Genomic DNA, 25191 nt, shown 5'->3' with positions numbered 1-25191 from the left:
TATATATATATATATATATCCTCATCCCATAGGAGAAAAGGCATCATTCAACAACGACAACAAAATATGTATATATAAAAGCAAGTCAAATATGTTTCTATTTATCAGTTCTGAAGGTAGACATTCACAGTTATTCTTCAAATAATTTTCAAAAAATTTCTGTTGCTGTATGTAATATTCTTTTGGTTCTGCTCATTTCCCTCTTCTAAATTTCATGCAGGTTTTTCTTTTTTCCCAAAAACTAACCTGCTCATCATTTCTTACAGTTGGGTTCCATCACAATTACATGTCACAATTTGTTTAGCCATTCCCCAATTAATCAACTTCCCTTCGATTTTCAATTCTTTGCCACCACAAAGAAAGTTGCTACAAATACTTTAGAACATATAGGTTCTTTTCCTTTTCCTCTGTTCTCTGTGGGAAACAGGCCTAATATTGGAATTGATGGGTCAAAGGTGTACACAATTTTATAACTCTTAGAGCATAATTCCAGATTGCTCTCCAAACTAATTAGACCAGTTCACAGTTCTACCAACAATGTATTAGCGTCACCATTTTTCCATATCCCCCCTCAACATTTGTCATTTTCCCCTTTTATCATTTTAGTCAGCCTGATAGGACCCAGATAATATCTCAGTTGCTTTGATTTGCATTTCTCTAATAAATAATTATTTAGAGCATTTTATATGACTATAGATGTGTATATTTATATGTAAATATGAATTTCTTCACTTATATGGATTTCTTCATCCAAAAGCTCTCTGTTCATATCCTTTGTTGTTGTTTTTTTATTTTTTTATATTTTTCCATGTTTAAATGATTTATTTTCTTTCCCTTCCTTTTTCCCTCCCACTCCCAGAGCCAACAAGCAATTCCAGTGCTTGTACAAATGTTATCACTTGATACCTAGTTCCATATTTTTTGCTATAGAACAATCTTTTAAAGCCAAAACCTCAAAATATATACCTATATATACATATGATAAGTGATGTCATGTTTTTGTTTTTGTTTTGTTTTGTTTTTGCATTTCCCATTGTTCTTTCTCTGAATGTGGTTAGCTTTCTTTCCTATAAATCCTTCAGGAGTGTACTGGTTTGTTGCATTGCTACTAGAAACAAAGTCCATTACATTGTATTGTTCCACAATGTTTTACTTTCTGAGTACAATGTTCTCCTGGTTCTGCTCATTTCACTCTGCATCAGTTCACTGAGGTTCTCCCAGTTCATATAGAAATCCTCCAGATCATCATTCCTTACAGCTTTCATCAAAGTCATTCATCACATCTCAACCATCAAGACTTCAGCCATCGAGTCACCAACTCCTTCTCTGGCTCCTTTTGTCCTATCCCCATTGCACAAATATCATCCTTACACAGCACAATAATATTCCATCACCATCAGATATCACAATGTGTTCAGTCATTCTCCAATTGAGGGACAACCCTTCACTTTCCAGGTTTTTGCCACCACAAAGAGTGGGGCTATGAACATTTTTATACAAGTATTTTTCCTTATTTTCTCTTTGGGGTACAAACCTAGTAGTGGGATGGCTGGATCAAAAGGTATGTATCGTTTTAAAGCCCTTTGTGCATAATTCTACATTGCCTTCCAGAATGGCTGGATTAATTCACAACTCCACCAGCAATGGACATAATACTTCCAATATTTATTATTTTCCTTTATCGTCAAATTTACCAATCTGCTAGGTATGAGGTGGTACTTCAGCATTGTTTTAATTTGCATTACTCTAATTATAAGAGATTTAGAACACTTTTTCATATGCTTATTGATAGTTTTGATTTCTTTATCTAAAAACTGCCTATTCATGTCCCTTGACCATTTGTCAATTGAGGAATGGCTTGATTTTTTGTATAATTGACTTAGCTCCCTATAAATTTGAGAAATGAGACCTTTGTCAGAGGTTTTTGTTATAAAATTTTTTCCCAATTTGTTGCTTCCCTTCTAATTTTGGTTGCATTGGTTGTGTTTGTACAGAAACTTTTTAATTTAATATAATCAAAATTATTAATTTTACATTTGTAGTGTTCTCTGCCTCCTGCTTGATCTTAAATTCCTTCCTTTCCCATAGATCTGACAGGTATACTATTCTATGTTCACCTAATTTGTTTATGATTTCCCTCTTTATATTTAAGTTGTTTACCCATTCTGAATTAATCTTGGTATAGGGTGTAAGTGTTCATATCCTTTGAAGAGAATTGAATAGATAATCTGTAAGGTCTTTTCTAGCTCTCAATTCATAATTTCAAATCTATGACTCTATCATTATCTACAAAATTGGGGGGTTGGACTAGACAACCTCTGAAAGATCACCTAGGTCTAAATCTATGATTCTCATATTTTCTATGATTCTCCAGAAAGATCTGGACAAAACTTGCTCAGAAGAAAGGTATGAAGGGGTTTTGATCCTTCTTTGGAAAGGAATTACCTATATGGATGAGATTACAAATCCATCTGTATTGAAAATTACAGTATGTGAATGATGTGGCATTCATTTTAGCAGATACTTTCTGTTGCTTAGAAGTGAAAAAAAGCACAGTCATTTTCTCTAATTTGGGTTAATTTTCATGCCATTTCACAAATTGTTTTTAGATAATTGATCTGTCTAAAATTAGTGGAGCCCTCAGTCATACTCTGTTCAGCAATCAGTCAATGAATATATAATAGGACAGAATTTTATAATGTACCCATTTGGGTTGAATGGAACATCTGGTAAGACTAAGATATCTCTGAGGTCAGGTCTGTGAACATGCAAGATCTGATCAAAGCAAAAAAAGTAATCTGTGTTGACCACAGGGGAGATCCAAGCAATCCATGTGAATCTCTGCATAACTTGATAATTATAATAGTCATCATCATCATTAATAGGACCAGATTAGAGTCAAGGAATGTCAGTGCTTTAAGATGTCTTAAGTCATCTAAACCAAAATCCCACCCCCTCATTTTATAGAAGGGGAAAGTAAGGTTCAGAGGGGAAAAGTGAATTTTCTAAATTCACATAGTTAAGAAGTAAAAGAGTCAGGATCTGAATAGATCCCAAGTTTTACTGTCCAGAAATTTTTCCACTAAACTATGGCATGTTTTGAATTGATTGCTAAAGATATAGTGCTATTTTCTGAATACATTATTACCCGGTTCACCACTACCACCCAAGTTTCATATTTTTATAGTTATTTTTTCCAAATCAGTAATGAAATAAAATCATTGATGTTTTCTTTTCCCTTTACTTCCTACCTCTCATCAAAGTCAAGGATGATAAAGAGACAATATTCAGTGCTAGGGGGTGGTCAGAGGTGTACCTGAGACTTAAGAGGAAAAGATGGTTCAATATCTTCCATCAAGTAAAACAAATAAATTTCCAAGTCACCAGTTGACAAGATATCATTTTCAAAGACGGCAGGACATCTTCCCTCCCTCCTTATCTCCTGTACTAAAAAATGTTCAAATACCTAACTACCCCATAATCCATAAGACAGAAGAAAGCTAAGGTGTCTCACCCTGTCCATTCATATTACTGCAAAAGAAAGACCCATATGCTTAGATTTAGAAATTTTCTTAAGTTCTTCTGCTTCATCATTTTCATTATACAAATGACGAAACAGTCCCAGACAGCTTCAGAGAAAATTGACTTGCTGGAGGTTTTAAAGGTGATCACTAAGCACCACTAAGAATTTGAAATTCAAGCTATCTGATTCTAAATTCCTTTCACTGTATCATATTCCAACTAGTGGCCTGCAACCAAAATAGATACAGAGACTCCCTCCCCCAGCCACACTATCTCTGACCAACTACAGGGAATGAAAACATCAATGACTAGCTTCTGCTCCAGCCATACCCAAACATTTGCACTCTCAAGTACACACACACACACACACACACACACACACACACACACACACACACACACACACACACACGTCACTAAAACAGACAGCCAGGTAGACAAATAGCATCAATGACAATAGGGGCATTCTATGGGGAGAAAAACACCAAAGATGAGTTTCCAGAAACAAATCAGATAGTTTCACATTGCTTGAAAATCAATCAAATATTCTCCAGACTGCAAAAGAAAAATTCTGTTCTTTTTTTTAAGAATAAAGAGGGGATTGTGTGGGAGGCATAGTGAAGGAGGTGGGGAAATCCCTAGGTGATAGAAAGGTAAAATAATGGGGGCTGGAAAATGAGAGAAGGCAAAGAGAAGGGGAGAAAGGAAGAAAAGGAAAAGACAATGAGGGGCGAGGAAACAAAGGAGGAGGAAAGATGATAAGCAAATTGTGGGGAAAGAATGATAGAAAATCAGAGAAGAATACAGAAAAGAATGATAGAAAAATCAAAGCAAAACACAAGAGGAAGGGTTAATGATGAATTATGCATTGTGCCCTTTTTCCACAGCAAGATTTTCCCCTGCATAGTCAGGTATGACTAACTTTGAGAGGAATATGTAGCAACTCCATCTTCATTCACACCCTCCCCATCAAGGACTGAAAGGGTTGAAGGGAGATAGCCTTTTGTTACATAATTTAAATTTAAATGAGCTTAGATGCTTTGAGGAGGGAGAGGTGCTGGCTGTATCCCATTTACAATTCTGAAACACACCAGAGCCAAATGCCCCAAATATTCTGGACAGATTAATCTTTGCTGAGATCTATCTATATAAAGATGAACAAAATGCAAAATTAAAGTGATTCTGTCACTTAAAATAAAGAGTAATCACTTATGTTCAGAAGGGAACTAAATAAAGTAGCAGGGAAATTCTCCGATTCAGGGAAATTCATAGAAATGAAAAGCTCTGTTCTAACAGCTGTAATTTTCCAAGAGTAAAGACATGCTATTTGATTGGGACCTTTGATCAACACTTGTTAAGGATGTTGTTACTTTCTTATTTCTGGTACAAGAAAAAAAAAAAGTCCCACACCTTGACATGGCCATACAGCAAAGAAGCTGGTTTATTCTAAACTGTAGTTCAGAGATGCTACTAGGTGATTTTGTTCTCACTCAAACTATCTTTAGGAAAGGAATGTTTGCTTATTTGGTCTAGACTTATCATGTCATCAGTATAAGTAACTCCCAGTGTGAAATTGCCTCCACCAATGCAGATATCCTCTGAGTATATAGTCTTAGAAAATTGTTTGAGGATTTAGAAGGTCAAGTTCTCATGGTCACACAACTCCTGTGTCAGAAGTAGGAAGTGAGGCTGGGACTGCCCATTATTTCCTTGCTCATGAAATTTAATAGGCCTTCTATTGCCTCTATGATCAAATATGAACTCCTTAGTTTGTTATTTAAAGCCCTTCACAATCTGGCTCCTCTCCACTTTCTTGGGATTACTCCACATTGCTTTCTCCCCTCTCCTATGTGTTATAGAATCAGAGTGGTGGTCTGTTTATTGTCCTCTGAACTCAACGTTTTATCTCCCACCTCTATACCATTGCACTGGTCCCTAAATTTAGAATGTGTTCCCTTCCCAACCCTTTCTCTTAGAATCCCTAGATGCCTTCTTGTTTTCCTCTGGATGATTACCCTTCTCCTCCTTTATCCTGTACAGTAGAACTTTGTTTTATGTGAACTCAACATATGCTAATTCAGACACACACGATTAGCAATGGATAAAAATAAAGGCAAAAAAAAATGAAAGTTTTTTTTCTTAATTATATGTTAAATCCATGCCATTTCCCCAAATACTACAAAATCTTGCAGCAGTGTACCTAATCATACTCATTCTTACTCTGAGAAGCATTAGTGTGAGTCATATTATTTGGGGCCAAATATTAGCTCCTGCAATAGTCTGCAAGAATTCTTACTTGTAACAAATCTTGCTTTTGTCAGAGCAATGTTTCTCTTTGCTTCATTAAGGCTATTTATTATTATATATCATATATTATATGTATATTATATATATTACATAAGGCTATTATTCATAATGGCCCCACAATACAAGACTAGTGGTGATGCTGGTGGTTCTGATAAGCCTAAAACAAAAGTTGTATGTTTGTATAATAAATATTTATTAAATAATGGGGTTCACTACTATGCAAATGGGTTTGAAATATATTGTAAAAGGAGGTCCTACTCCAAATATTTATATGTTAACATGCTGAAACTTCTTGTGAACAGAGACTTTATTTCACTTTGCTTTTGAATTTCTAGTTGTCCTTTGAATTCCTAGGCACATCATAAATACTAATTGGGTTGGTTTGGTCTTCCTGATTCTTGAGACTCTAACCCATTATATTTGGTTTTTTTTTAATTGCAAAAAATGACAATCCCTGGTATATCATACTGCAAAGCTCTCCTCTCTCTGGGCAGATTTACAGGGAGAGAATTGGGTTCTTTGATGAGTGCTCAGGAGTCTTTATGCCACTAAAATACAGTTAGCAATTAAGAATTATTTCACTGAATCATAGAATTTGAATGTGGGAAGATACCCCTGCAACCATCTAAATTAATCCATATACCCAAGGGAATTTCTACTCTACTGAACCCTAAAACCTCTTTTACTCTATCTTGAAAATCTCCAGTGAAGGGGAAATTATCACCTCTTGAGGCAGTCCAATTCACTTCTGGATAACTAATTTTTTGGTACTTCCCCCCTAATTTATCTCTTCTGTAATTTCTATCAATGGCCATAGTTTCTACCTCCTCAGGCTAAGAAGAATTTTTTCCCATTTGTTTTTTAACACTCTGTTTTTATTTTTCAGTTTCAAATTCTCCTCCTACCTCTGAGCTCCTGCCCTACCCATTGAAAAGGCAAGCATAACATTAATTATACATGTGAAGTCATGCAAAAGACATTTTCATATTCTCCATTTACCAAAAAAGTAGGAGAAAATAAGGGTTTTTTTCAATATTCATTTAAGTTTCATGAGTCCTTTTTCATGAATGGCATTTTTCATCAGTGGTCCTTTGGAATTTTCAACTATTCTTCATATGATATGGACTCAAAGTCCATCATTACCCTAGAAATCACACTTCTCTGGACATTCTTCAATTAATTTATCAATGTCTTTCTTAAAATGCAGTGCCTATAAATGAACAAACTAGCCCAGATACATATGGCAAGGGCAGAGTACAGTAGTGCCATCACCTACTTATTTCTGGAAGTTATTTCTCTTAATGCAGCCAAAAACCATATTAATTTTTTTGGTAGCCATACCACTCTGCTATTTCATATAAAGCTTGCCTTCCACTAAAATCCTCAGATCTTTTTCATACTTTCCCTTCTTGTATTTGTGGAATTGTTGGTTTTTTGTACCCAAATAAAAGACCATTTTAAAAATGTCTATTGGATTTTATATTAAGTTTAGATGAAGAACTTTCTGGATCTTGATTCTGTTATCAAGCATATTAGCTATTACTCCTAGCTTTGTGTCTATGGGTATAAGATTCTTTTCTCTAATTTTTTGAAAATTCAGAAATTTGGCCTTCTTTGCTCTTATACTATCTTTCTAATTTACCACATTCCTTCAGTTATTACTGACAATAGGTCAGTAATCATAACTGCTAGTTCTTTCAGTACTTTAAGGTGTAATTCACTCAGGACAGGTGGTTTGCATTCATCAAGGGCAACTTAGGTGCTCTTTTAATATCTCTCAATATATTTTTAGTTAATAAAAGAGCATCTTGAATGAGATGTATGGGATATTCAGGGAGGACTAGCATCTCTGGTATGAGGAACTGCTGTGCCCTTTTCAGGGCTACTCAACTACCTTTAGTGAACACCTGTCATTCAACTTTCACTTGTGGCTCCAAGGAGCTGTAGCATGCACAGTGACTACACTCCAGTAAAACCATCTCAGCAGACAGGCTAAACTAATTTGAGGGCAACCCATAGTTCTGAAACCCACAAGTGACATGGGGATATCTACCCTAAGCATTTTAGAATAAGCAGAAGAGATCAAAAAATTTTTTTCCAATAGCCATGAAGGCAGCCAAAGCAGGCACTATGGAGCATTTAGAAGGTGGTCATCCATAAAAGACATTAAGATCATTCACTGCATCTTGGGCCATCACTAATCATTCTGACTTTTGCCCTGCCACTGAACTTCAATGATTCTGGAAGTGTAAGATTAAAAGAAATGCCCAATGCTCCAAGTATTATATTTTATAGAATTTATTTATTAATAATCACTTGAAATAGAAGGAATAAAAAGGAAATAGAAGTAAAAAAACCTAATTATCTAACAAAATTAAAACCCATGAACAAGTTCTCCTGCCTCTCCCCCTCACCTCACCTCCACAGTACCCTATCACTGAAAGACAGAGTAAGAGGCGAGGCTACACAAAATTTATTTCCTGCCTAAATCAGCATGTAAAGTGAGAAGAAGAGTGGGGTGCTGGGAATTGTAGTTCTGGAGTTCAGATTCCAATTACACAGGAAGAAAGAGTAAGGCTGACAACTTTGTGCAACTCTGCTGCACTTAAATCCAATTCATGAGTAAATCAAACACCATGGCTCCTTTTCAAAAATAAAGGAGAAGGGCAGCTAGGTGGCTGGAGAGCCAGGTCAGGAGATGGGCGGTCCTGGGTCCAAATGTGGTCTCAGACACTTCCTAGCTACTTGGGCAAGTCACTTTGCCTAACCCTTTCCATTCTTCTGCCTTGGAATCAGTGCATAGATTGATTCTAAGATGAAAGGTAAGAGTTTTAAAAATGAAGCATAAACAACCACTTATTAGTCATTTGTTGAATTAATTGAATTGAATGGGATCAAATTTGCTAATTATGGAAGAAAGGAATAAGAAGGGAAGGGAGAAATGGTACATATACATAATGGAAATTCAGGGAAGTTTCACTTGAATTCTCCCATTCATTTTGGAATTAATTTTCTTCCTCTTCATACCACTCAATGTGCATCAAACGGAGTTTGGAATACCTTGATCAAAACCACACCAGGGCATGGAGAAATAGCATCAAAATGAAAAGATCGGAATTAGAAAGAATGGGGGCCTAAAAGTGGAGCTAGGAGCAAGGAAGTGGGTTAAGCTTAGAAAAGCAAAGGAAAAAAAAACATGATAATCGCTCTAAGGCTTGTTGGAAATAGGAGAGAAACAAAGGAGAGTTTGGTTTTGCCAGTCTTTGAATCCATTAGATCTGACTCAGAAAAAGACTTCACATCTTTCACAGGAACTGAGCTTTCAGAAGAGATGGAAATTAGGTTTTTCTCCTTCCAGTTTTCCAATCAGTTCACAATGTGAACACAACAGTATCTGCAATAGAAATGTGAAAACTGCATTAAGTCGATAATGATATCCTGAGTGACCTAAATGAAAAAGGAGATTGGCATTTTAGATGTTCTTTGTCCTTAGTTCTCTTCCAGATTTTGTGAAGACCACTGACTCGACAAGTTTTAAGAAAGGTTTCTAAATGCCTGTAAGTCAGTGACTGTCCTTCTCCCCAAGGTAACCCCCCTATTACATGAAGGAAGGCTATAAAATGGATGTTATTTTATATTCTGAAGCCAGGTTGTTTCCTAATATCATTAATTTTAAAAGTATTAAATAGCCAATTCCGGGACTATTTTTATAAATGGGTAAAACAGGAAGTCACCTACTTATTGCCTATGGTATGTGGGTGCCAGGAAAGGTTTATCTAAGGAAAAACCTATACTAACAAAAAGTTTTGTGCAAGTAGTTTTCCTCATTAAGTAGATAATGTTCATTTGTTTTTCAGTCCTGAACCCTGTTATGTTTGTAATGACAGGGATGTTGGGAAGCTGATGGTCTGGCCAGGGCCAGGTGCCTGCAAGACACTCTCCTCCCCCTCACCCCCACAGGCTTGAGTGAGTGGGGAGGGGCAAGTACTCCTTGCTCACAAACCCCTCCTACTCAGCAGTTGGTTTTCAGTTGAATATGGAAGCAGGGCAATGACTTCTGACAAGGTTCAGCAAAGCTAATCTCTAATGATGTTCTCCTCAATTTATATTCCCCACAGGTCTGATTGAGGAACTGAGTAGAAGCTAGATATCTTGATGTTAAGGACTGAGAAGGAACAGACTTCTTAGGCTGGCAACTGACAGGAATCAAGCTTAATGGCTGTAGTGAGTATACCCAAACAATACCCAGGCACTGCTATCAAAGATAAAGCTTATATTGATAAAAGAAAGAAGGGGAAGGCAGGAGGGGGTAATTAGGATTTGGATAAAAACTGGGAAGCCCTGAACTGTCTAGTTGAAGCTGCCCCTCCCCACCCAGGAGGGAGTGGCAGACCTTTAGCTAACTTGCCCTCAAAGCTAATAGTAATTACTTCTAATATCTAAATAACTAAATAATTATTATATTGATGCTGGAAAGGTCTAATCCTGCTAGGCAGGCACACTCCTGAGTAGAAACCACAATGGCTTTTGCCACTATGGCCTCCCAGGAGAACTTCAAATCTGAAACAGCCAGCAGAGAAATCTGCTCCCCTCAACTCCCAGAAATCAACTGTTTAACTCCCTACCAACTGCCCCCTCACCCAAAGTTCTCCAGGGGCGTCCCCTGGAATTCTGGGTGAGGCTTGACCCTGTATTTTGCATGAATTCCATCCTGCCATTTTCTACATTACAGTATTCCCCCCTTTTCTAGTAGAAATTTCCACTGGAAATTCTGCAGGCTTAAGATATTCCAGCACAGTTTACCCTCTCTATGCTATAACTAAGCAACTTCCTAAACAATGTCTTATTCCTAACACCTTAATAGTCTTGCTATTGCTATGGCTTATTTTACTATCTACCCATATCTAAGGAGGGAAAAAAGGAAAGTTTAAACTAGGGAAAAAATGGGTTTGGGTATAAAATACAAGCATAATAACAAATGTAACAGAGTAACACAAGCAGAAAACCAAATCTGCTACAATTATAAGTTGCAATCACTATACCTAAAGCATGCAAATGTAAACATCTTTGACACACAGTCAAAAGCAAAATTGTAAAAAACTACAGTGCTTCTTAACTTACTCCTAATTCACAACAAAAGGAACATGGTAAAACTCTATAAGCAAAGTGTTATAGAACTGTCTATACATTTAACTCTAAGTTTTCATGTTAGTACCTTACTTAAGCCATGTTAATGGTATTAATACTTCTAAGTTCTAAATCTTTAATATATTAATTTTATTTTGTTAGTTATAAGTATGTGCAAGGCTATATACATTACTTATTCTCACAATATTGTTACTTTCCCTGACTAACTGTATTTCAAAAGTCCCTGAAGCTACCTTTCCCTAAGCTATTAGTAACTCTATACTATGGGTTAGTAATTATAATACAGGCTATCCACAATGCCTATTCACAGGTGGAAGTTACCTTGATATCTATCAAATCAAAAAACAAACAATGGATCTTTTTATATGTTAGAGATCCTAGGATACCCTTCCATTAAATACAGCTATTCACATGGAATATGTACATATAATACATATATACAAAAGAGACTCTCATTTATCTACATGAGGTCTATGTGGAAAGGTAAACAATCAGTTTTGTGTTGTGTCCAATGAACTAATGAGTGCTGATGCCTGCACATACTTACCCCTTACTGCAAGGGTCTTCTGGCCCACTGGAAAATCACAATTCTCCTTGTGTAGTCTATGTGGTGTGGCATGCAAGCTACCATGTGATGTCTTATTTGTGCAATGTGTGTTTATGATATATTATTGCTTCATGTATTTCTTCCTTCTAGTCCTCTTCCTGCATAGTACTTAATAAAGATTACAAAACTCTTGTGATTGTCCATTCCTTCATGCCGCCTCTGCTGTGAATTGTTGTAGCTTGTAGCTTCTGTGTTCTTCATTTCTTCATCTGTACTGCATGCATACTTGTCTGTTGTCTATCATCTTGCCGGGTGGTTGGCTTGTCACCTTCTTAATCAGGAATATTAGTCATTGTGATATAATTGTGTTAACTTTGTGTTGTTTTTGTGTTGCCAAAAAATGTTGCAGTTTTTTTTTTTTTAAGATTTCAAGCAGTTCATTCTTCTTCAACAGTACATTCTGTTTGCTGTGGATCTGGCCGTGCATTCATTTCATGTTGCTCTAAGTCAGTTGGTTCTTCATGGTGTTCTTCATGTACAGCATGTTCTTTTACAGGTTTCACATGTGTGATATGGAACCAGGGGGTCTCTGTTCTCAACTTTTATGCATGTTGGACTAGTTAATAGTACCTAGTAAGGCCCGACCCATTTAGAGTCTAGAACAGATTTTCTTGCAAAGTTCCTTATGTAGACCATGTCTCCCAGTTTAAGCTGATGTAAGCTAAAGTCTAAAGGAACTCTCTGGGTTAACAAGCCAAGTTTGTGCAATTCATCCAGTCTTTTCTTTAAATGGTTTTTCTTGGCAAAGATACTAGAGTGGTTTACTATTTCCTTCTCCAGCTCATTTTAAAGATGGGGAAACTGAGGCAAAAAGGGTTAAGTGATTTGCCCAGGATTTCACAGCAAATAGTGTCTAAGGCCAGATTTGAACTCAGTGAAAATGAGTCTTCCAAACTCCAATTGATGGGTATTCCTTCAGTTTCTAAATTTTTGCCACCATAAAGAGAGCTACTCATGGGTCCTTTTCCTCTATCTTTGATCTCTTTGGGATACAGACCTAATAGTGGTATTGTTGAGTAAGAACAGTTTTATGACCAAATTGCTCTCCAGAATGGTTTTAGACATTCACAGCTTGACTAGTAGGATATTAGTGTTCTAATTTTCCCATATCCCCTATAGTATTTATCATTTTTCTTTCTTTGTCCTATTAGACAATCTGATAGGTAAAAAAGTGGTATCTCAGAGTTGTTTTAGTTTGCGTACCTCTAATCAATAGCAATTTGGAGTCTTTTTTTATATGACTATAGATAATTTTATTTCTTCATCTGAGAATTGCCTGTCCTTATCCTTTAAACATTTATCAATTGAGGAATGCTTTGTATTCTTATAAATTTGAGTTAGTTGTCTACATATTTGAGAAATGAGGTCTTTGTCAGAGATATTTGTGAAGTTTTTTTTCTAAGTTAATTGTTGTCCTTCTAAATTTTGTACAAAAACTTCTTAATTTAAGGTAATCAAAAGTATCCATTTTACTTCTTGTAACATTCTCTATGTCTTTTTTGGTCATAAATTCTTCCCTTATCCATCCATCTGGTAGATAGGTAAATTATTCTGTTTATGGAATCATCCTTTATTTCAAGGTACATATCCATTTTTATTTTATCTTGGAATGGTGTGAGATGCCTAGTTTCTGCCATGTTTCCCAGTTTTCCCACGGGTTCATAAAATACTAGGTTACTATGGTCCTTTACTACTGTGTGTAGATTACTTAATCTATTCCATTGGTTTACCACTCTACTTCTTGACCAGTACCAGATTGCTTTTGATGATTGCAGATTTATAGTACAAATTGAAATCTGGTATGGTTAGGCCAACATCCTTCAAATTTTTTCCATTGAACTTGATAATTTTGTTATTATTTTTTCTAGCCCTATGAAATACTTTTGGGGAAGTTTGATTAGTATGACACTGAATAGGTAAATTAATTTAAGCAGAATTGCCATTTTTAATCATACTAGCTAGGCCTATCCAATGAGCAATTTTTTTTTCAAATTATTTAGGTCTGACTTTGTGTGGAAAGTGTTTTGTTATTGTGTTCATATATTTGATGGGTTTGTTTTGATACATGAACACCTAGGAATTTTATATTGTCTTGTTATTTTAAATAGAATTTCTCTCTTGTCTATACCTGTTGGATTTTATGATATAAAGAATTACTGATGTGTTATGTGAGTTTGTTTTATATCCTGAAACTGCTAGTTATTAATTGTTTTAATTAGTTTTTCAGTATATTCTCTGAGATTCTTAAGTATACCATCATATCAGCTGCAAAGAGTGATAATTTTGTTTCTCCCTTGCCAATTCAAATTCTCTCCATTTTTTTCTCCTCTTATTGCTATAGCTAGCATTTCCAATACAATATTGATTAGCAGTGGTGACAATGGGCATCCTTGCTTCAGCTCTGATCTTACTAGGAAGACTTCTAGCTTATCATCATTACAGATAATGCTTGCTGATGATTTAAGATAGATGCCATTTATCATTTTAAAGAAAACGTCATTTATTCTAATGTCCTCTAATGTTTTAATAAGGATTGGGTATTTCATTTTTTTCTAAAGCTTTTTCTTCATCTGTTGAAATAATCATGTGGTTTCTGTTTTTATTATTGATAAAGTCAATCATGCTAATAGTTTTCCTAATATTGAACCATCCCTGAATTTCTGGTATAAAACTCACCGGCCAAAGTGCATGATCCTTGTGATATAGTACTCTACTCTCCTTGAGAGTATTTTATTTAAGATTTTTACATCAATATCCATTAGGGAGATTGGTCTATAGTTTTCTTTCTCTTTTTTTTCTTCCTGGTTTAGGTATCAGTACTTATTTTGTCATAAAAGGAACTTGGCAGTATTCCTGCTTTACCTATTTTCCAAATAATTTATATAGTATATAGTTTATATAGTGTAGCATAGTATTGTATTGTTCTTTGAAAGTTTGGTAGAATTCACTTGTGAATCCATCTGGCCATAGAGTTTTTTTTTTCTTAAGGAATTCATCTAGAGTTTATTAAATTTCTTTTTCTGAAATGGGGCTAAGTATTCTATTTCCTCCTTTGTTAGGTTGGGTCATTTATATTTCTTTAAATATGTATCTTTCTCTTAGACTGTCAGATTTATTTGCATATCATTGGGCAAGGTAATTCCCAATAATTGCTTTAATTTCTTCTTCACTAGTTGTAAGTTCCCCTTTTTAGTTTTTGATCCTGGTAATTTGGTATTTTTCTGTCTTTTGAAATTCAAATTAGCCAATTTTCCCCTATTTTATTGGTTTCTCATAATACCAGCTCCTTGTCTTATTTATTAATTCAATAATTTTCTTACTTTCAATTTTATCAATTTCTCTTTTTTGATTTTTAGGATTATCAATTTGGTGAGTAATTGTGGATTTTTAATTTGTTCTTTTTCTAGGTTTTTTGTTTGTTTTGTTTTGTATTAGTTTGCATACCCAATTAATCTATTCTTTCTCTATTATATTACTGCTTTGGCTGTCTCCCATAAATTTTGGTATCTCATCTTTTCATTGTCATTCCTTTTAATGAAATTATTGATTGTTTCTATAATTTGTTCTTTGACCCACTCATTCTTTAGATTAAGATTATTTAGCTTCCAATTAATTTTTAGTCTTTCTTCTACCCCTGTATAAAATGTAATTTTTATTGCGTTGTAGACTGAAAAGTATGTACTCAATATTTCTACTTTTCTACATTTGATTATAATGTTTCATGCCTATTATATGGTCCGCTTTTGTGAAAATATTGCTGACAAAAAGATATATTCCTTTCTCTACCCATTTAGTTTTCTCCAGAGCTCTATCATATTACACTTTTCTAAAGTTTTATTTACCTCCTGAACTTCTTTCTTTTTTTTATTTTTTGGTTGGAGTTATCTACTTCTGAGAGGGGAAAGTTGAGATCCCCCTACTAGTATAGTTTTACTATCTATTTCCTCCCATAACTCATGGAATTTCTTCTTTAGAAATTTGGGTGCTTTCTCATTTGGTTCATATATGTTTAGTATTAATCTGATTTTTAAAATCCAAAATTTTTTTAACCTTTACCTTTTGTCTTAAAATGAATACAGTGTATAGGTTCCAAAGCAGAAGAGTGGTAAGGGCTAAGCAATGGGGATTAAGTGACTTGCCCAGGGTCACATAACTAGGAAGTATCTGAATCCAGATTTTAACTCAGGACCTCCCATCTCTAAGCTTGGTTCTCAATCCACCGAACAACCCAGCTGTCCCTGTCTAAATGTTTATTTAATTTACTTAAATCCAAATATTTCATCGTTTTAGGTTCAGTCCAGCATTCTAACCTGGCAAGATCTTTTTCAATCCTAGTTTTCTAGCATGTAACATGGTAGTTATCTTTCCTAGCTTTTAGGTTTTTTGTTGCTATTTAGCCATTTAAAACTTTTTTTTTGTTAATCCCTTACCTTTCCTCTTAGACTCACTACTGTGTATTGGTTCTAAGGCAAAAGAGCAATAAGAGCTAGGCACTAGGGGTTAAGTGACTTGCCCAGGGTCACACAGCTAGGAAGTGTTTGAGGCCAAATTTGAACCCAGAGTATCCTATCTTTAGGCCTGGCTCTCCATCCACTGAGCTACCCAGCTGCCACCAGTTTAGTCATTTTTAAATCTTGTCTGACTTTTTGTGACCCCATTTGAGGTTTGTTTAGTAAAATAGTTTGCCATTTCCTTATCTGGCTCATTTTTCATATGAGAAAACTGAGGCAAACAGGGTTAAGTGACTTACCCAGGACCACAAAGCTAGTGTCTGAATGATGAGTCTTCCAGACTCCAGGCCCAACATTCGGTCAACTGAGCCACCAGCTGCTCAGCTTTTGTGTCAGCTGCTAACTTAATAAACATGAACTCTAGGCCTAGAGACAGGACGTCCTAGGTTCAAATCTGGCCTCAGACACTTCCCAGCTGTGTGACCTTGGGCAAGTCACTTGACCCCCATTGCCTACCCTTACCACTCTTCCACCAAGGAACTAATACACAGAAGTTAAGGGTTTAAAAAATTAAAAAATAAAAATAAACATGAACTCTAAGCCTTTATTAGTGTCATTAACAAATATATTAAATAGTCCAGATCTAGGCACAGATTCCTGCTATATTCTGCTAGCTACCTCCTTCTCAGTTGACACTGATCAGTTAATGGCTATTCCTTGGCTCTAGTCAATCAACCAATTCCTAATGCATCTAATTACACTATTGCCAATCCCAGCCCTCTACATCTCATAGGCAGTTGATGAGACAATGAATATAGTGCTTAAAGTCAAAAAGACTTGAGTTCAAATCTGACCTCAGAAACTTCCTAGCTGGCAAGTCACTCAAATGCCTAGTCCTTATCACTCTTCTGCCATGGGACAGATACTCAAACAGAAGGGAAGGATTTTATTTCTTTTTAAAGTAACTACAATTAGCTTGGTGTGGCCTTTTCTTAATAAAGCCATACTCATGCTTGTGATCAGAATTTCATTTTCTGGATATTTGTAGGCCAGTACTTTAATAATCTATTCTTAGATTTTCATAAATCAGTCATCTTTCCTGGCTTGTACTTTTCAAATTTCTATGGTTTTTTCCTTTTCCTGAAAAATCACAATAATATTCACCTTTCTGCAAAGTGCTTCACTAATTTGGTCACTTGAGCATAAAGAGCAGGTTACCACCAACAAACCATTCATGCTGCCTCCACCACTTCCCAACCCTAACCTGAGCCTACAAGAAGAATCCTTTGTCTTTCTCTATTGGGTTTCTTCTTCGAGATGCAGAACTCCATTTCTCATTCCTTATATTCCTCCCACCTAGATCCACGGTCCTCACTTTGGGTTGTTGTTTAGTCAGTTTTTTAGTCCTGTCTGACCCTTCATGTCATTTTGGGTTTTCCTGGAGAGGGACTGTAGCAGTTTACCATTTCCTTCTCCGATTCATTTTACAGATGAAGAAACTGAGGCAACCAAGATTAAATGACTTTCCCACGGTCAGACAACTAGTAAATGTCTGAGACTGGATTGGAATTTGCAAAGATGTATTTTTCTGACTCTGACTCTTTCAGGCACTCTATCCACTGCTCTACTTACCTGCCTGAAGCTCCTCTAACATCCTTCAATCTTTCCCTCAACAATTTTCAATATAATGCCTTAATTCAGGTGCTCCACTTTCTAGAAAAATCAGTCCAAAAACAGCTGTGTTGTAACAGATAGATCACTAGATTATAAAGCAGAAGACTTTGACTCAAACCCTAACTCTGTCACTTATTCCCTGCAGGATATTGGACAATTCATTGTCTATTGAGCCTCAGTTTCCTCATCTATAAGATAGGGTAAGCAGGAGATTGAAGGAAATTATCTTTAAAAACTCTTTTAATAATATTACTGTGCTATAAGAAATGATGAGCAGCATGGGTAGGATGAGATAACATTATAAAAATGACCATCCTACCCAAATTAATTTACTTATTTAGGGCCATACCTATAAAACTACCAAAAAACTTGTTTTATTGAATTAGGAAAAACTATAACAAAGTTCATTTGGAAGAAAAAAAGATCCAGAATATAAAAGAAAATAATGAAAAAAAAAACATGAAGGAAGATGGCCCAGCAGTACCAGATATTACGCTGTACTATAAAGTAGTGGTCATCAAAACAATATGGTACTACCCTTACCACTCTTCTACCAAGGAGCCATTACACAGAAGTTAAGGGTTTAAAAACAAACAAAAAAACAAACAAACAAAAAAAACAATATGGTGCTGGCTAAGAGAAAGGAGGGAGGATCAATGGAATAGGATTGGGAAAAGTGACCTCAGCAAGACAGTCTATGATAAACTCAAAAAGCCCAGCTTTTGGGACAAAAATCCTCTATTTGACAAAAACTGCTTGATTTAATTTGATCTACATTCTTACTCTAACAGTTCTTTCTCTGGAGGTGGATAGCTACTCTAAGCAATACAGTGAGTTAGGGACTTTTTTTTTGAGGGATTTAAGAAAAAGAAAATTGGAAAACAGTATGGGAGAGATTAGGTCTAGATCAACATCTCACACCCTGTACCAAGATAAATTCAGAATGGGTGAATGACATGAATATAAACAAGGAAACTATAAGTAAATTAGGCAAACACCGAATAGTATACTTGTCAGATCTCTGGGAAAGAAAGGATTTTAAAACCAAGCAAAAGTTAGAAAAAATTACAAAATGTAAAATAAATAATTTTGATTATATTAAATTAAAAAGTTTTTGTACAAACAAAACCAATGCAACCAAAACTAGAAGGGAATAAACAAATTGGGAAAAATATTTATAACACAATACTCTGACAAAGGTCTAATTACTCAAATATATAAGGAGCTAAATCAATTGTACAAAAAAATCAAGCCATTCCCCAATTGATAAATGGGCAAGGGACTTGAATAGGCAATTTTCAGATAAAGAAATCAAAACTATCAATAAGCACATGAAAAAGTGTTCTAAATCTCTTATAATTAGATAAATTCAAAGCAAAACAACTCTGAGGTACCACTTCACACCTTGCAGATTAGCTAACATGACAGCAAATGAAAGTAATAAATGTTGGAGGGGATAAGGCAAAATTGGAACATTAATGCATTGCTGGTGGAGTTGTGAATTGATCTAACCATTCTGGAGGGCAATTTGGAACTATACCCAAAGGGCTTTAAATGACTGCCTGCCCTTTCATCCAGCCATACCACTGCTGGGTTTATACCCCAAAGAGATCATAAGGAAAAAGACTTGTAAGAAAATATTTATAGCCTCACTCTTTGTGGTGGCAAAAAACTGGAAAAGGAGGGTATGTCCTTCAATTGGGGAATGGCTGAACAAATTGTGGTATCTGCTGGTGATGGAATACTATTATACTGAAAGGAATAATGAACTGGAGGAATTCCATGTGAACTGGAATGACCTCCAGGAATTGATGCAGAGTGAAAGGAGCAGAGCCAGAAGAACATTATACATAAAGACTGATATGTAGCACAATCAAATGTAATGGACTTTTCTACTAGCAGCAATGCAGTGACCCAGGACAACACTGAGGGACTTATGAAAAAGAACGCTAACCATATCCAGAGAAAGAATTGTGGGAGTAGAAACACAGAAGAAAAACAATTTTTTGATCACATGGGTTGATGCGGACATGATTGGGGATGTAGACTCTAAATGACCACCCTAGTGCAATTATCAATAATATGGAAATAGGTCTTGATCAATGACACATGTAAAATCCAGTGGAAATGTGTGTCAGCCATGGGGGGAGAGGGTAGAGAAAAAACATGAATCATTTAACCATGGAAAATTTTTCTAAAAATATAATAAAAAAAAAAAGAAATGATGAGCAGAATGGTTTCAGAAAGAGCTGGAAAACCTACATGAACTGATATAGAGTGAAATTAACAGAAACAGGAGAACATGGCACATAATGACAACAATATTGTATGATGATCAACTGTGAAAGACCTAGCTACTCTCAGCAATACAGTGAGTCAGGGACTTTTTTTCTGAGGGACTTAAGAAAAAGAATGCTATCACCTCCAGAGAAAGAACTGTTGGAGTAGGAATGTAGATCAAAGCATAGGATTTTTCACACTAATTTATTTGGACTTTTATTTGGAGGTTTTGGTTTTAAATGAGTATTCTCTAACAAAAATTAACAATATAGAAATACATTTGGCATAATAATACATGTATAACCCAGATTAAGTTGCTTGCCATCTCCAGAAGGGAGATGGAAAGGATGGAGGGAGACAATTTGGATCAAAAAACTTTCAGAAAACTTAGGTGGAAAATGGTTATTACATGTAATTGGTAAAATAAAATATTTTTTTAAATCTTCCAGTTATAAGTATGATATGCTGCTTCTAGTGAATTAAGAACTCAAAAATTCAAATAGAGCTAGAGCTACTAATAATGTCATGATGTTGGTGTTTTCCTTCCTGGCAGCCATATTTCCATGAGACAAAGAGAAACTTGAAAACTTTAAAGACTTTATAACTTCTTGCAATTTTACCTACTGCATGTATAACTCATTAAGAGTGTGGTCTAGTTCATGTTTCAAGTCCAAATCAGTTTTTTAACCTTTTGATTTAAAAGCACTGGAACAATAATGAATATATAACTTGACTTTGCCCATCATGGTTTCCATATATCCTGGGTCAGCATAACAAATTAAATGGAAATTTGTGGGGAGTTTTGTAGAAGCCACTGACAAAGTATGAAGACTGACAGATGAGGCAAAAAAAGTTTAGAAACTTAAAAATGCCTACTTAACCCAAAATTTACAATAAGATACTGTAAACACTCTATAAAAGAAAAAAACAAAGAATTCAGACTTTTCTGGTACAAATGGAGAGGCAAAAAATTTTATGAAGATTTTCTACATTGTATCCACCACATCCCTAACCCCTGATATGGAAGGGATAGCTGTACTTCGTCCTTTTTGTTTATTGTTACATGTCTCCAATTGCCATTGTTTAGTCAGTCAACAGTCAGTGGGTCAGCAAGCATTTATTTAGCACTTACAATGTGCCACAAACTATATAAAGTGCTAGAGACAAATCCAAGCAAAATGAAAGGCTCTGCTTTCCAAAAACTTAATGCTAAAATACAACACATAAAAGATAACTTGTAAAGGGAGGGGTGTGATGCTAAGGGAGTCCTTAATGAGGCATCATGTCTAAGTCCAAAGAATGAGGGATAGCTAGTCTTAGCAGTGAGGGGGTCCCTTGTCCAAAATGGAGGTTCTGGGAAAAAACTCCAAAATTGGAGAAGGAGACTACAAGAGATAGTGAGGAGGTAGCTGAAGCATGATGGCTAATTCAGAAAGTTTCTCTGATCTTTTAAATTGTTTACTTAGCTGTATTTTAAGGCTGCTTTTTTTTTCTTTGTAAAGCTAATTTTAACTACATTTCAATGAGTGTCTTTACTGTAGAAAGTGTGAATAAGGTAGAAACATAGTGGCATTTTTGACTATTCAGAATTTAGCTGGCTAAGAAACTTTATTTCATTAATTATCTTTATTAATAAACTCAAACAAAACAGAAAAAAAAGACAAACCTGTGGATAATTTTTCTGGGCTAGAACCACAACCTAACTCTTTATCTCCAGCAGTGAGGTCCTTCAGAACATTATCTAATTGACCTATATAAAATTATGAAGAGTAAAAGTACTAGAACATTATATACAGTAACAGAAATATTGTTTGAAGAATGACTTGTTCATTTTCACCTCCAGAGAAAAAAATGATAACTAGAAGAAAGCAAGACATAGTTTTATATATACATATATCGTTTTGTCAAATGATGATTTCTCTAATGAGGGGAGAGGAGGAAGGGAGGGAGTTACCTGGGTATTTTATATAATGAGCAAATTAATTAATTTCATTTTTTAAAAAAGAACATTCCCTATAATCCTCCCATTGAACCCAAGTTCATTAGGATGCCCCAACACCCTTCAGAACTTCCCTCAAAGTGCCTTGATTCAGCTGTTCATTTTCTGAAGTCATGATGTCTGGAAGCAGAGGCATGTTGGATTGAGGAACAAGATTGGGAGGAAGAAGACCATTATTCAAGAAAATTCCACCCCAATACTTTCTACTGCAATACTTATGAGAGAAGAATAGAGACAGTGAAATCAAGGAAAATCATGTCCTAAGATGGCCCCAGGGATTAAAAAAAAAAGGAATAGTGAAAGAGAATCAATTCTACCAATTCCCAAAACAAGAGGATGTTTGCTCAGTCACCTTCCCAAGTAACACTTGCTGGCTTCATAGCATTATGACATTAAGCAACACACACACACACACACACACACACACACACACACACACACACGCACACACACACACACACACATCACATAGGCAATCGATGCTGTTAATAAACAAGTATTTTTACAAACTATGTACTGTTGCCAAGCACTAGAAATGCAAATGCAAAGAATAAATGAATCTCTTCTCACAAACAAATTTAAGACAAACAAATGCACACATAATACACATGATGCACTTTTTGACCTAGCAACAACATTAGGTTTATCTCCTGATGTGATTAGGAAAAAAGGAAAAGAATCTACATGTTCTAAAATATTTGTAACAGCTCTCTTTGGCAAAACAGTGGAAATTAAGAGGATGTGCACCAGTTAGGGAATGGACAACAAGTTGTGGCATATGATTGTGATGGAATACTACTATGCCCTAAGAAATGAGAAGCAAGTTAATTTTTTAAAAAGCATGGAAAGACGTACATGAAATTATGAAGTGAAATGAGCAGAACAAAGAGAACATTATATACAACAGAAATATTGTTTGAAGAATGACACATATGTGTTTCTAGATAAATAACGGATAAATAGAAATAAACAAAACATAGTTTTATGTATATATGCATACATATACTTTTTGTCAAATAATATCTTCTCTAATGGGATGGAAGTATTTACTGTAACAAACTAAATATTTTCAAACAGATAAAGTAAATAAATGCAAATATGTAGATAACTAAATACAAAGTAGTTTGAGAGGGAAGACATTAACAATTAGAAGAATTAGAAATAATGTCAGGCAGAAAATAGTTCTATATATGAACAGGGAAAAGAGGGTCTCTTTAAAAAGGAAGTGCCTTTTGAGTGTGTGTCATAACCAATGAAAAGGCATGGGGAAGGAAGACAGAATGTTGTGTGTGAGGCTCCATCTAAGCATTCTGGCTAGATTGCAGAGGAGGGGGTGGGGTAATGTCCAATAAATCTGGAAAGATAGATTGAGGCCAGTTTGTGAAAGGCTTTAAAAGCTAAACTGAGAAGTTTATATTTTATTCTAGGGGCAATAGAAAGACATTGGAATTGATTGAGTTGGGGAGTCACATGATCAGATTTGCACTTAAGGGAAATTACTTTGGCAGCAGTAGGTAGGATGAACTGGAGTGGTGAGATACATAAGATAGGGAGACCAATTAGGAGGCTATTGCAATAATCCAGGCTAGAAATCATAAGGGTCTAAACTAAGAAATTAGCCCTGTGAATGGAGAGAAGAGACCCATGCAAAAGTTGGGAAGAAAGGATGAGAATCTGACATCTGGCTAGATATGTGGAGTGAAAGATTCAAGAAATGGAGAATGATGCTACAAATAAGAACTCAGGAGACTGAAAGAATGGCCATGACTTTGACAGAAATAGGGAAACTAGGAAGAATGGAAGCTTGGTGAGGAAACATCCATTTTGGACATGTTGAGTTTGAGATGTCTCTAACAATTTGGGATGCAGAACTAAAACTCAGTGGAGAGACAAGGCTTGGATAGTCAGATATGAGTGTGTGCGTGTGTGTGTGTGTGAGTGTGCCAATTACTCACTAATATCTGCAAGACAGTTAAGGGGATGATAGTTAAATCCATGGGTGCTAATGAGGTTTCCAAAAGAGAGGTTATAGAAGAAGAAAAGCTAGGATAAAACCTTAAGAAATTCATATAGTTAGGGGACATGGTATAGATGGTGAGCTGGCAAGGAAGTAGGAGGAAGAGTGATCAGACAGGTAGGAGGATGTTTTAGTAGTGTCAGTTCTACTGGTGTAACTACCTACAGTGCCTGGAAAGCACTGATTTTTGCCTCAACCACAGCAGGAACGGATTCTCTTTTACTGAAGCACACGCTTAAGACTCCATCTCTGATGTTGACAGTCAAAGACCCTAGTCAATATTTATAGATCCAAAACACAAAAAGAGTTCCTTATTGCTGAGGCACAAGGTTGAGACCCCTAAAGCTTGCCAGTCTGAACCACTCTCTTATCTTACTCAGGATATTTTGAAGGCTGCTAAATGTTCAAGTCCAAATCTTGGTCATATGTCTGTGGATCTAGCAAAATGATTAAACTTCAAGGTCTCCACAGCCAAGCCCTTGCATTCAAGTCCTGAATCTCAGCACCAGGTCCATCAGGGATAGTTATGTTGCTGGCTGGCTAAGGGATTTCTAAAAACACTGACTTCTAAGCTAAAAGGAGGTTCTCTACCATTGGAACATGAGCTTTAGTGGACTGACTCTTACTAGCTCTAGGATGATTGGGAAGTGGCAGAGAAGCTTCTTCTATCTCCACACCATATATTCTGCACCTCTAGTCAGTGACTCATGGAGTAAAGGAAGTATCTGTGGCCCTGACTTGGCCTATTGTCCATCCAGTTGGTTTGTTTGGATTCTGCAAAGAAGAGACAACTCCAAGAGTCACTGTTGGGGCTTTATTAGAGGCACATTGAAACTTAGCATTACCAGTAATCATGGGTAGGCAACAATAGTTCCAAAGGAAGTCAAACATAGCACAGTGAAACTTAATTTGGGATGAGAAAGGAAGAAAGGTAGAGCCCAAAGAGTCCCATAATTTAAGTGATCCCTGAGGGACAAGGAAAGAGATCTCTAGGCATTAGCCAAGAGTTGAAGACCATCAAGTCAAGGGACTGTCAGTAATTGCTCTGCTGACTGGGTTTTCGATGTGATTCATATAAGATCGGTTTTTGTTTTGTTTTTGTTTTTTCTGAGGTATTCTCCATACTGGCCATCAAGATGGGTTTCAAAGGCTTCACTTCAAAGTGAGAATGAACCATTTCTCCCTG

The sequence above is a fragment of the Gracilinanus agilis genome, chromosome 3 (assembly GCF_016433145.1).
Source record: "Gracilinanus agilis isolate LMUSP501 chromosome 3, AgileGrace, whole genome shotgun sequence".
Taxonomy (NCBI): Eukaryota; Metazoa; Chordata; class Mammalia; order Didelphimorphia; family Didelphidae; genus Gracilinanus; species Gracilinanus agilis.
The sequence above is the reverse complement of the archived record's forward strand: the minus strand, read 5'-3'. Positions refer to the sequence as shown.